The sequence below is a fragment of the Cyanistes caeruleus genome, chromosome Z (assembly GCF_971803275.1).
Source record: "Cyanistes caeruleus chromosome Z, bCyaCae1.hap1.1, whole genome shotgun sequence".
NCBI lineage: Eukaryota > Metazoa > Chordata > Aves > Passeriformes > Paridae > Cyanistes > Cyanistes caeruleus.
In genome coordinates, this window is record NC_141732.1 from 49,666,299 (window position 1) to 49,678,838 (window position 12,540).

The following is a 12,540-nucleotide window of genomic DNA, read 5'->3' on the forward strand; positions in this document are numbered from 1 at the left end:
TCATTGAGGTTAGAAAAACACTTCTGTTTTTTTTGCTCATAGCCTTTGTTCAATAGATGTGGTAGCTAAATTGCTAAATTATTTTTCCACTGAGAGGGAATCAGAAGTAAAAGTTTAATTTTTCCTTATGTAAGAACAAATGCTCTTTGTTTCGTCTGACACAGACAGCAAGATACTAAATTAAGTTCCTGCCAACTTAATTAGACATGGAAAGAACATCATTCACCTGCTGTAAAACAAAAGGCATTAAATAATAAATTTATAATATATTTATAATAAAAAATATAGATTCTGAATGGAGATGTCCTCTTGTTAAGCCCTCTGCTATTTGCTTTGGTTTCCCATTATCCTGTTTCTCAGGGGAATGCTTTGCTGCAATGTCTATATACAGCCTTCCTGTGCTAGTTATAGAATGGTCTGTATTTCCAAACACAATTATCAACCATTTATAATAGAGCTTCAAAAATCCTGTTACGGTTGAACTGCAAGAAAATAGGTAACTGAGGAAAAAAAAACAATTTCTATTTTAAACATAAGAGCTTATTTTTGTGGTTTAATCAGTTCTGCCTAGATAGTAAAAGTAGTCTCTTCGCCAAAAGTGAAAACATTTTTTTAAAAAGTATATCTCCTATAATTTCTTCTCAAGTCACCAGCATGATAGCTCTGTGTGTATAGTGTCTTCTGTAACATTCTGAGATGGCTGCAAAATGTGGGCTGTATCTGGAAATTACATTTAAATCCTATTTTGTCAGTTATCTAATATGTGAATTGTGTTTATGTGAATATTCATACTTCTATGTCTCACCTGAAAATGTGCAGAGGATTAGCAACAGTAATGCTACACAACAGTAAAATGCTATGGGATTTGTCCAAGTAAAAAAACCTCAACATGACTGTTATCAGTAGGCTACATCCTTCATAGCACATTTCAAAACAATCACCATTGAAAAATCCAGACAAGCAGGTTTTTACAAGTAGTGGAGGAGAAGTATTGGTTTAGTATTGTCATGGTTATCTTAGTTGTCTTCTTCTTAAAAATTTACTCATATAAACTGATCTGAATGTAAGAGTGCAAAGAAATAATGTTATTCAAAAGAAGGCTTTGTGTGTTTTGTATAAAAAAAAAATCCCAACACTCCAAATAGTAATTAAATTAGAGAACAGTAAGAAATAAAAAGAATGTTTATGAATAATAGGTGAATGAGTCACTGAGTCATCTCAATACAGTTCTGTGAAGTAAATGGCTTATCCTTCATATAAAATGATGACATCTCTAAAATCTACAATGACTTGATGTTTATGATACTACAGTATTTATGTTTTACTAGATCTTTTTTTTCCCCCAGTAGTAATAAAGCTTTTCACAGAAGGTATTTTTTACCTGTACACACACTTGGAATTCTGAAAGTTTAGGCATTTGAGCATGACTGTGTGCTGAGATGGAAACAAGTAGTGCTTTGGACTTAATCTGTTGTTTGGTTGCATTTTTTGCCCTCTCTCCAGTGGTCAGTCACATTTTGCCTGGAAATCTCTTTGGATCTTTCTGAAACCACTGCTGGCAATTTTTTTCATTTTCTGATTGGTATAACCTTGGTGTGTCAGCAGAATTTTCACTAACAATCCTCATCTTTCTTACAATCAGTTTGACAGACTAGATGAAAATACTGTCAAGAGTCAGAATTTCTGTGTTTGTGGCTGAAACAGATTGTTACTCCCAGAGCTGATGCACAGCCTCTGCAGGCACTGGGCAGGCTGTCAGGAGGAGAAGAGGCACACACACACACCCCTTCTTCATTCCACACCACGACGCTCACCAGGTCTTGGATCTCTGCAGCTTGTGGGTGCACGTATCCTTCTGAATGCAGCTAAAAATATTCTGGGCTGTCTGAAGGTACATGTGTGCATACAGACACACAGAAGTGAGCACACACATATGAGCAGGGTAATAACCATATGACCTTGCTAGCAACCAGGACACTGGAAAAACAAAAAAGAGAATAACATAAAAGATGTCTGTGCATAGTTGTCTATAAAATAATATATACAGCAATGGGTCATCTTCCATCCTTTTGGGGTAGGAGTGCTGAGCACAATTAACATCTCTGAGCAACAAGACATCTGCTAAATGTGTGTTAAGGTTTAGCATGGGTTTCAATCTGCCTGTTTTATTTATAATGAAATGCTAACTAAATTCAAAGGGAACTGTTGCTTCTCTTGTGGGGTTTTATAGCACCTTAACATCTTAGACTGTATTAAAATATGCATCAGTCAGCCCAGAAGAGAAGGATGCCAGAATGGATTTAAGAAACTTCAGTCTAATGGTAATCCAAATAGCTGGTAGCTATACCTCTAATTTCTTATGTGGCAGGCTCTGCCACTGCTCTACTCAGTATCAGTTTTTCTTGTCCTGATGGATGGAGTAGTGACATAAGCTAGACTCAACCATACTCTCTTTGTGCACATACTGAATGTTCATGTATAGTGAAATGAGGGAGAGGAAAGGGTTTTAGCAGTTAAGATCTCATCACATCTCTAGAATGAGACATAAAATCAGTATTCTCTAACTAGCTACACCTATAAGTAAAAGCCCTTCACATTTATGATTTTCAGTTGCTTAGATTCTGAAACATTTATGTGACTAGTTAGGTATACATATACCTTGTCAACAATTCACTTAGAAAGTGTACAGTAATTGTATTACTGCTTTAACTCTAGTAGAAGATTCAGCAAAACACCACTGCAATTCAGGGCAGGTGTGCCAATATCTATACCGTGATTTCATCCCAATCCCCAGCCAAAATGAGTTTTCTCAATCATCTATGAGCTGTCTTTTATATACATCTGCCTGGAAAGATTCTTGAAGTTCTCTTCAAAAAAATGTACAACCCATAATGAATGAAGAAACAGAGCTTGCCTTTGTGCATTATGCTTTATTTGGAGAAATATTTCTCTGTCTATTGGTTTTAAAACTCAGCTACTCAGACTCTTCATATGCCATAAAATGAAGACTTAAAATTCTTGCCGCAGAACTTGTGGAAGTTTTGCTTACTAAGTTAGTTATTTCAGAGGAGGATAATTAAATATTCTTGCAAGTTTGCTGCCTAGTTTAATTACTGTGTCTTGCTTAAGCGAATCCAGGTGATTTGTTTCTTGCCATCCAGGTCTCATTAAGAGAAGGTAACTACTTGGAATCTCCTGGTTTTTTTATTCAGTTTTTGTTTTCAGAACTTGTGTGAAGGGATGAGGGGAAGTGAAATAGCCTAGGGTTGAGAGAGATTCAAGTATGCCACCTGTGTTTTCCAGTAATAAATCACAGAATGGCAAACTGGGGAATGAAGGGTCCCTCTAGGCAGGTTCAGCCATGGGCTCAGCCTTGGGCTCAGACTGGGCTGTCCAGGGCTTCTCCCAGACAGGGTGTGAACTCTCCTTTACTGACAGCTTGTGCTTCTCACCCTCCTGCCATGCAGCACTGTGAGGCGCCCGGCTACATCTTCTCCCTGCACTCCTCCCAATGCCAGGAATGCTGCTGGGTGCCTCTTGTCCCAGCTGAACCACCTCTGGGCCTGCAACCTATTCTTCCAGGTCAAAGGCTCCAGCCCCATTGTGTTGGTGATCACCCTACACCTTCAGACAGTTTGTGGGGTCCTTCCTGTACTGTGCAGCCAGAACTAGGTACAAACTAGTACTGAAACCATGACTTTGCCTTTGTTCCATTTTATTCCTCCTGTGTACTTTAAACAAAGTATTTGACATGCAAAGGTGTGTTTTGTTGTTTCCTTTTCTCTGTTATCTATGTTATATGTGTATGTGTTAGTGTTTCTTCCAATCTTGTCTGTCTATAAGCATCAAATAATTCATGTGTAACCATCAGTTAGACAGAAGGCTTGCAGGACTTACTGCACAAACTTTGGTTCTATGTAAATCTGGAAACTCTAGGCAGATTCAGAGGTCTATGAAGATATGTACTTTTTTTTTTTATTCTCTTTTTATTTTGTCTGACATTTCCTAAATAGTTTCATCCTTTATCTTTTTTGTTTAAATCATGTTTCTTTGAACATTTTTTCCCAAGTACTCATTCTCCTTCTGTGTTTGTGCTGGGAGCAGTTTTACTGTACTGTAAGTCTCATGCTTCAAGCAAGGTCTTGAGTATGACCAAAATGTAGTCTTGAGGGCAAATGATGAATTGAAAAGAGAAATATCATGAATGAGACACTAACTAAAGGAAAACAGAGGGTTTTTTCATAATGTCTGTATATATGTGTGCACAAATATTACGTTTATTTTTTTGGGAAAAAGAAAGCAAGACCCTCAAAGCAATGATAGGTAGTTCAGATTTTAGTGTGACCAAAACCGGTTTTATTATATAATTATAGTTACAACTGAGTGATGTTTTACACCAGTGGAGTGGGAAACAAGAAGTTCTGCAAGTAGAAGGAATAAAACAGATTAGTTTTTAGGAAGAATTTTAATTGCAATAAGAATAGAAAATAAGCTTTACACTGATCTTTAAAGAAAAAGAGCAAAAAACTGATGCAGTATTTCCTACTCTGGGTAAAAAAATCATCTCTTTGACATAACTCTCTCATATTGAATGTATTTGTATGCTTCCCTTGTCCAGCAGTTAAGTTAATGGGAACTGTAAAGATGCTTCTTTAGTAACCTATGTGGGAGCTGAAAAGGTTGAAAGCAGTTTTCAACCAAACCCCCTTTGTGAAATGGCCTTGAATCACCATGTTTTTATGGTCTTCACTTAGGGTGCTGCATAACTGTGACATCAGTGAAATTTTATGGGAACGGTAAACTGGTTCAGGTAAACTGTAACAAAGTTAAAGAAGTGCCATCTAGGAGTAATATCCTTCAGAACTTTCTGACAGATGAAATGAAGCAATCTAAAGAGGCATTGCAAATATTCAGTAACTGTAAAATTAAAGATTTGCAAATTTAAAATTTGCAAGATTTGCAAACAAAACTAGCATTTTGCAGTTGCTGAGCATGAAGTTTTTGCGGAAGAAACAAAGATTTTTAAACTAAACTCCATGTTAACATTTATAGAATTCTGTGAATCAAATGGTGTTCAAACAAGAAGGTAGCATTTGGTCCTCTGGATATTAAAGTGATTCTTGGTCATTGCTTGAGAAGCTATAAATACAGTCTCTGTTAATTAGGCAGGCTACAAAGAGTATTTCTTATGGTGAAAGTCTTTATGAAAAAAAAGACTGAAAATAGAAGGATACTTCTGTTTATAAAGGAATTTCTGTTTATATTACTCTGTGGATACAGTCCATAGAAACCTCAGAGAAACACTTGACCTAGCGTAAAGGGACTTGTCTATCTGGAAGGAAAATGAAAATGGAAACTGATGATGGAAATCTGCTCCTAGAGAGGAGGGTGAAGTGAAATGAGATTCCTCAAGGAGTGAATGTGGACCGATTTTTTTGTTCTTACCACAGGACAAGGGAATGTCCCAATCCTTTGAAGGGCTGACTGTGGGGCTTTCAGCATTCCTTACCAAGGCACAAAATAATCAGCAAAAGAAACAACACTAGCAAGGACAAGTTCCTAAATGACAAGGTTAAAATGGTGCTCATGACAGTTACAGCGTAAGAGCATTCACATGGATGGGGCAGACATTGCCAAATGTTTGCTGGCAGAACAAGGAAAAGCAGATGGAACAAAACAAGTAAATAATTAAAAACTAATGTCACAAACACATCTGATTTTGCTTCTCCTGTACTTTAATATTCTGTTACAACTACAGGTCTGCCAGCACTTGAAGAAGTGTGTGTCCATAGAGCATCTGCAGAGCTTTATTTATAATGTTCATTAGATGACTGCCCCAGGTAAATACCCAAAGAGAATGCATGATAAATATTTTGTTTCTGTCAAATTTTAGCAATTTTTTATGGATCTCCTCATTAAAATACCTCTCACATACACATATGCATGCATGTGTTAGGGAGATGGCACTTCCTTTTCCCAGTGGATGAATACAAGCTTTGTTTAAACAGATCTGCACTGACAGATCATTTTCAGCAATTACTAATTTCTAGTCTAATTTTCTGGTCTTAATGGCACTATGTTCTCCGTTTTAGTACCTGGAACACTAACCACACTCACCACAGCATGATACACTAACCTGTAGGCATGTGCTACCTTCAAGTCACTGGATTTCCAGACACCTCTCTGCATTTGATATCAATGGATATGACACCAATATTTTACAAATCTTTTTTCCTTATGACATGGAAGTTTAGATTTACTGAGATTGGGAAATACAGCAATCCTTCTGTCTTTTAGGTCCTTGTTTTTACAGACAATACCCAGTGCTACTAATAGAGAAGTGCTAAATATTATGTAGCATACACATCAGCTGAGCTCAGTCCCTGGGCATGGTGCTGTATTTGAGCAGCAGTTTCTGCATTCCTAAGACTGTAAGCAATGTAGGCAATGGATTGTGGGCAACAGAAACTCTGCAGGAATTCTATGCTGTATGTTTTTCTGGAAATTTTAATCATTTATCTATGAGAAAGCAAAGGGTTCAGCTCTCTGTGCCTGCATTAGCTCTCTGAAAGCATGCTATATAATGAGCTTAGTAGAAAAAATTTAAAATCCCCCAGTTTTTATGAGGTGTCATGGGGACCTTTCTATTCATGATTGTGGTAAAGGACTGTGAGATTTGCAAGGCTTTCTATTTTTTAATAACTTGCATGCATATCCATCTCTCTACCTAGAAATAATATTTCAGTTAGATAATTGTGTGACTGTTCTTTTCCATTTTTCTCCAGTTGGTTTGGCTTATTATTCAATTCCACTTTCAAGTCCTTTGGCTGTACTTTACTCTCCAACCAAATAATTTCAACTTAAAAGTCTTTTACTTTAGCCAGTATTTGGAAGAAAATTTTGCATTTGTCTTCATGAGAAAACAGTATGTTCTTTTCCTGAAGTCAGCTAATCTACTTTAAATCCCAGAAAAAATAAGACACCTTCTTTGCTTGTTTGTTTGTAGTCCAAGCTACCAAGTCAGATTAAAATCCACGACGATCTGACATCCAGCTGATTAAGGGTGAGAACTTATGTATTGCCTTTTCTTGCTCGTATCTGACTTCCATTTAGAAAATTCAAATTAAGAACATGCCTTTTTAAAGAAAAAATCAGTTGTTTGAACACTCACTTGAAATCAAAAAGCATTTCTTTGCCATATAATGCAATCTAGTACAGCAATTCCTAAACTGTTTCTGAGCTGTGAAGATGATTTACTTTATCAGCATGGCACGGCTGACGTGGCTGTTTTGCTTCTGAAACAATAGGTATTATTCCCACACGATCCTGAAGTTGTTATTGCACATCTATTGTCTAAAACTGTATTCTGAAAAAGGGTTCATCTGCTTACAGCTTGCCTGTGTCAAAATTCCTTACTTTGATTTGCAGGGATACTGTATAGGAAAATCTTAACTTCTACAAAGCTCTGTCTGAAGCTTCAGCAGGGAGTAGGGTTTAAGCATCTCCAAGTATAGGCATATTTGATTTTTAAACAGTACCAGAGCTCCGGGTAAAATTTTTCCCTGTCACTGGTGATGCAGATATTTCCTGTTCATATTGTGTTTTGTTCATTTGCTTAGAACAAATTAAATCTATGCTTTCATTTGCTAGAGGCATACTGTACATATATTTATTTAGCAGAATGAAAGTTTTCTCTGCCTAAACAAAGAAGAAAACTGGTGGTGCTTATCACTGTCATTATTTTTATTTAAGTAATTTGTGAATTTTTTACTCTGTAAGTTACTATCATCTACTTCCATCCCCTGACAATATAAACAGATGAGTTTGATTTGCTGCAGTAAAATCTTCCATGCATGCTATCAGCATTAATAGATGGCAAGTGCAGAGATATTGTCCCAAAATTTTTCATTTTTACATAAGTAATGGGTTAAAGGCAGGCGTAAATCTGATCTGCAAAGACAAGAGAGTCCTTGAGTCCCTCAGGTGGTGGCTCGTGAGAATGGCAGCAAAAGATGAAACTGCTTTGCTGTTGAGGAAGGAGTACAGGCTTTTGCGTGGAACAAAATGTTTTGAATATAAGGACTGTCCAGAAAAGCAGATAGTTTAGTATCCTAGCTGTTAGCTATGGAAATTATTTTGTATTCATTTTAAATGCTGTCGTAGGTAGACTTCTACCATGTGAAGTTATTAATTCCTTTTTCAGAGGCTTTATTTTGATCTCAGAAGTAAGGCTCTGTTTTTATTTATTAGTTGTAGCACATTTGATCTCATCTTTTAAGGGGACATACCTTTGTTTATCTTCACAATTAAGGTGTGTTTCAGAATAAATTGAAAAACAGGCACATGCTCCTATTCCTCTAAAAGTAACAAACTTGTGTGCATTTTCACATGAAGTTTGATTTTATCAGACTTCGTGGCATTTCTCTCATCAAATCACCATAAAAAAAAGTTTTCTAAAATTAACCTGTACACACAAAAGATGTTGTGTTTTATGTTTACAGTTGTCAGGTATCTCTTAAGGATTGTACACTGTATTAGATTCCAACATAAAAGTTAGCAGCTGGATCTTGGTAAGAAACTAGTCCAAGGGTTGGTACATTTTTGTTTGTCTGTGCTTTCAATTTGTTGGTGTTGGCTGAGAACCACCATGTGCCATTACCTTCTTTAGAGCTGAAAGCTGCTGCTCTGTCTGTGGGCTCCTGAGCCAGTGAGGCTCTGTGTAAGTGAGCAAAAGACTTCCTGGTGATGCTGAAATGATGCCTTTCTGTCACATGCCTTTCTACACCAGGGAAGGTTTCAGATTAAGTTCTGGGTATTTAAGGACTAGTGCAATTACCGTCTGGTAGATTTCTTCACCACAGCTGCTATTCATCCCCTCAAGTCTGTTCTTTTCCTCCTCCTTATTTTGGCATTAATCTCTCCCATGACCCCTCAAAGAATTAGTACAAAAAATTAGGCTGTGAAGAAATACTAGTTGCTCCTCAAAGAGAATCGGAATCACAGATTTCTCCTGTATACTTACAAATGCCCTTCTTTCACATGTTATATAAGCCTCTGTGAATGAATCCCGTAACAGTTGGATCAGGATTGCTACAAACATGTTGTTCAAATTGCTTTCATTCACTAAAAATTTTGTCTCTGATCCTTGGAAGAAAAACTTCCAAATGTGACTGATACAGTTTTTACCACTTGTGAAGACATCACTCACAATGTCAGTGTCCCTGGTCCACTTTAAAATTGCAGGCATGCTAGTCACAGAACTCCTCACTGTTGCAATCTACCTGTACAAGAGATCAAAACAGAAAAAGGAGCTCTTCACGTTGAAGATGATCAAAATCCCCCATGTTCTTTGTGGAGAATATATTCAGGAATAAAACCCCCACTGTTTCTCAATGTTTGCATCATCACTTGCCTCTGTCCTGGCTAAAGAATTGTCTTTCCCAAATTGGCACGTGCCAAAGGCCACATTTCTCTCTGAGATGTGTGTCTGTGTGTTCTTGCACTGAATACAAACCAAGAACACTACCTGGCTTTGTGGCCTGGCTTGTACAGCACCTAATTGCAGCCAGGCCCCTGCTGAGATCTCGGTGAGACTTAGCTGACAGCAGCTCATGATCCACCTTAAATATAAGCTTTGGAAAAGGTAAAAAGTAAGCTGAAGCAAACCAGCAAAATTAAGCCAGAACAAAACTAGAACAGTGTGTTCACAGGGAGAAATGCAGTGGGAGTTCTTCAGATGGGTTTTACTAATCCATGATTTACTACAATATAGATTGTTCTTAAAGTTGCTTTCATAATGGCTGCATTTAGACAAGGACAAGAACCTTTCAGCTTTCTAATGTTTTTAACAGGAAAATCTGCAGAGCAGAGGTTTTTGGAAATTAATATAATTTTCAAACTTCTTTTTCTGTTCCAGAGGTAGTTAATAATATAAATTTCAAAATCAAAAATGGAGTTTTCTTTAACGGAATATTTAGCAAATATAAAGGAAGTTTGAAGCAATTTTTTCCATGTCAACAAACTTTTATAGGAAGATCTCTATATTCAGAAAGACAGGAGGTCTCTTAAATTATATTCAGAAAGACAGGAGGTCTCTTAAATTTGCAAAGCTGAAAATCTTGTGGGAAAAAAACCCAGTGTAATGCGTGTCTCTGTTCTTCTGTGCAGTCTGCTCGGAGAAAGGGAAACTATGTTTCTTTCACAGTGTAGAAGTGGCTGATGTTCCTGTTAGAACTGCACCGCATCTTTTTACTTCTGCAGTCTTGTTTGACAGGTGTTTATTTTGGTGACACAGTTCAACATTTTGGATGGTGTTTGCCTTGAACCTTGAAGCCTTGGTGAAGGGGGAAAGCACACGGACTGTGATGACAACCTATGTTGCAGTTTTACTGAGCCAGGTGTGGGAATGCATTTCTGCAATAAATAGCAATGCAGAGAGATGACCACTGTCTGCTGGAGCCCTTGGTAACACATGGCTTAAATAGATAATCCAACTTTGTTGTCTAACCATATCTTCCTTACAAGTACAGGCAGAAACTCTTGATAGTATTATAACAGAAGTTTGACTTTTATCTCAGCCACACAATTGTATTTAAACACAACATCTTGGTAGCTATTTTCTTATAAGGTCATGAACATTTAAAAGCTGCTGAGTTCTACTTAAAAGAACCATCCCATAAGTTTCAGTTTATATTGCTTTGTTGAGTTGTTTGTTTGTTTTCTCTTTCTGTTCCATAGACAAAAAATGTGGAAGGATGTCCACTTAATTTTTTCCAGCTGATGCTACAGGAGATCACACTAACATTTTTTTTTTCCAGCATCATGTTGAGACTAGAATGAAACAGTTGAAAACAAAAGGGAGCCTCTGTTTTTAAATTAATATTTGAAGAAGGGTGTCATTTATTGCCATAAACTTTGTCATGAACAATTTCTTAAAGAAATATTTTGTCAGATAATGAGGCTTGAATAATTCAGGGCAAGGAAATGTCTAGAATTTTCAATAAATATTAAAGGACTTGACATTAGTGCTGATAACTTAAAATTTTAATCAGTAAAGTTGTTCCACCTCATATTTTGTTTGTTTCTTTCAGTTCCAGAAGGAGATCTTACAGATGAGCATAGGGCCATAAAGTATGGATGGGGGAGATTTAATCAATGCACACGGGAATGTACTATACCACCAGACTGCAATTATTAGACCATTTCCACTTTCTTAAGAAGATCTTACTCTCAATTATTTGCTAGAAAATAAATGAGTAAACTAATAATAATGCTGGAGTCTTAGTCTTGCTTCCGTAATAGATGGCTCAGAAGAGATCCTTTGTAATTCAGTCTCAATACCATATGTCTCTGTTGACATTAAAGTGCTTAGTTCCAAATGAGTTGGCTTCATTCAAGCATCTTAATTCAAGAGTGGATGATTAGATCTTAAGCTAAAAACCTATTAGGATGTAAGCACTTATGTTGCTGAAAGGTATTAAAGGAACAGCATAGTGTGGTTGCAGATAAATCCTCTATATGTACTACTGATTGGTTAAACCTTGTTTGATCTTCAAACAACATTAAAAAGTAGTTGAAATGTGCAAAGCTGAATGTCACATAACTAAACCTTGAGGATATGTTATGTGAAAATAAATTTTGATGTCTTTTTGGGAGATGGAGAAGCTCAGACATGGGAATCAGGCACTCTGAGAAGAAGTAACATAAGATGTTTCAAAGCACACACTGAAAATTAATCTTTTAGAAGTGAAAATTGTGGGTTTTGCTTTAGTGAGCAAAGCATGGCGAATAATAAGAAATTTCAAAGATTTTTATTCAGTCATTCTTTGGCGTGGAAACCAGCATTTTTGATAATCCTGCAAGCTGTGTATTATATTTTCTTTTATGTGATCAGTGAGAAAAAACCAAACAAGAACCCAGTCTTTGTGTTAAGTGAAAATAACTCTTATTTGATTCCTTACTGAATAAAACAAAAATTCTGAAAGGAAAAATTGTTATTTCAGGGAATTTTTTTGTGTAATAATTTCATTCTATATGGGACCCAGATCACCATAAATCTGTGTTGCAACCGATATATTTTGTCTGCAACCCTTATAAAGGATATAAGAAAAGAAAAAAATTATATATGGGTAACTTTGAAATCTAACTTAAATGTTATTTTAAAACATATTTAACAAAAACATCACAAACTGAATTTCAGAGCCAATCCCATGGCTCGTGGGATATAATTTGATGGTTTTTTTGATTGCCTGGCTTTGATGTTTCCCAAAAGGCCTGCAGGGTATGACTTTCAAGAAATGACTCTTCCATAATCTTCTGAATAACATGTAAATGCTCATATTTTGTTAGTAGTTTGTTAGTAGTCATCTTCCCTACAGCAATGCAGAATGTGTTTAAAAATATTAAGAATGTAAGTTGCAGACATCTAAAAAGAAATTACACTCCTTACCTTTGCAGACATACAAGAATTTTTTAGATAGTGTAACAGGGTAGAATATATATAAAAAAATAGGTATGAAATTCTGATTAAAAGTGCAATGA

At 36.4% G+C, this 12,540-nt stretch overlaps 2 long non-coding RNA genes across 2 annotated transcripts in view; one reads left to right on the forward strand and one right to left on the reverse strand.

Annotated features, from left to right (window-relative positions):
* Window positions 1–1,169: 1,169 nt before the first annotated feature.
* Window positions 1,170–12,540, reverse strand: part of LOC147648432 (uncharacterized) — a 25,709-nt gene continuing 14,338 nt past the window's right edge. The window contains exon 3 of the long non-coding RNA XR_015280492.1: window positions 1,170–1,977. This is a non-coding gene — a long non-coding RNA (uncharacterized LOC147648432). The remainder of the gene's footprint in view (window positions 1,978–12,540) is intronic.
* LOC147648433 (uncharacterized) lies at window positions 10,360–11,270 on the forward strand. The gene is made up of 2 exons (XR_015280493.1): window positions 10,360–10,397; window positions 11,091–11,270. It is a non-coding gene; the product is annotated as an uncharacterized LOC147648433 (long non-coding RNA).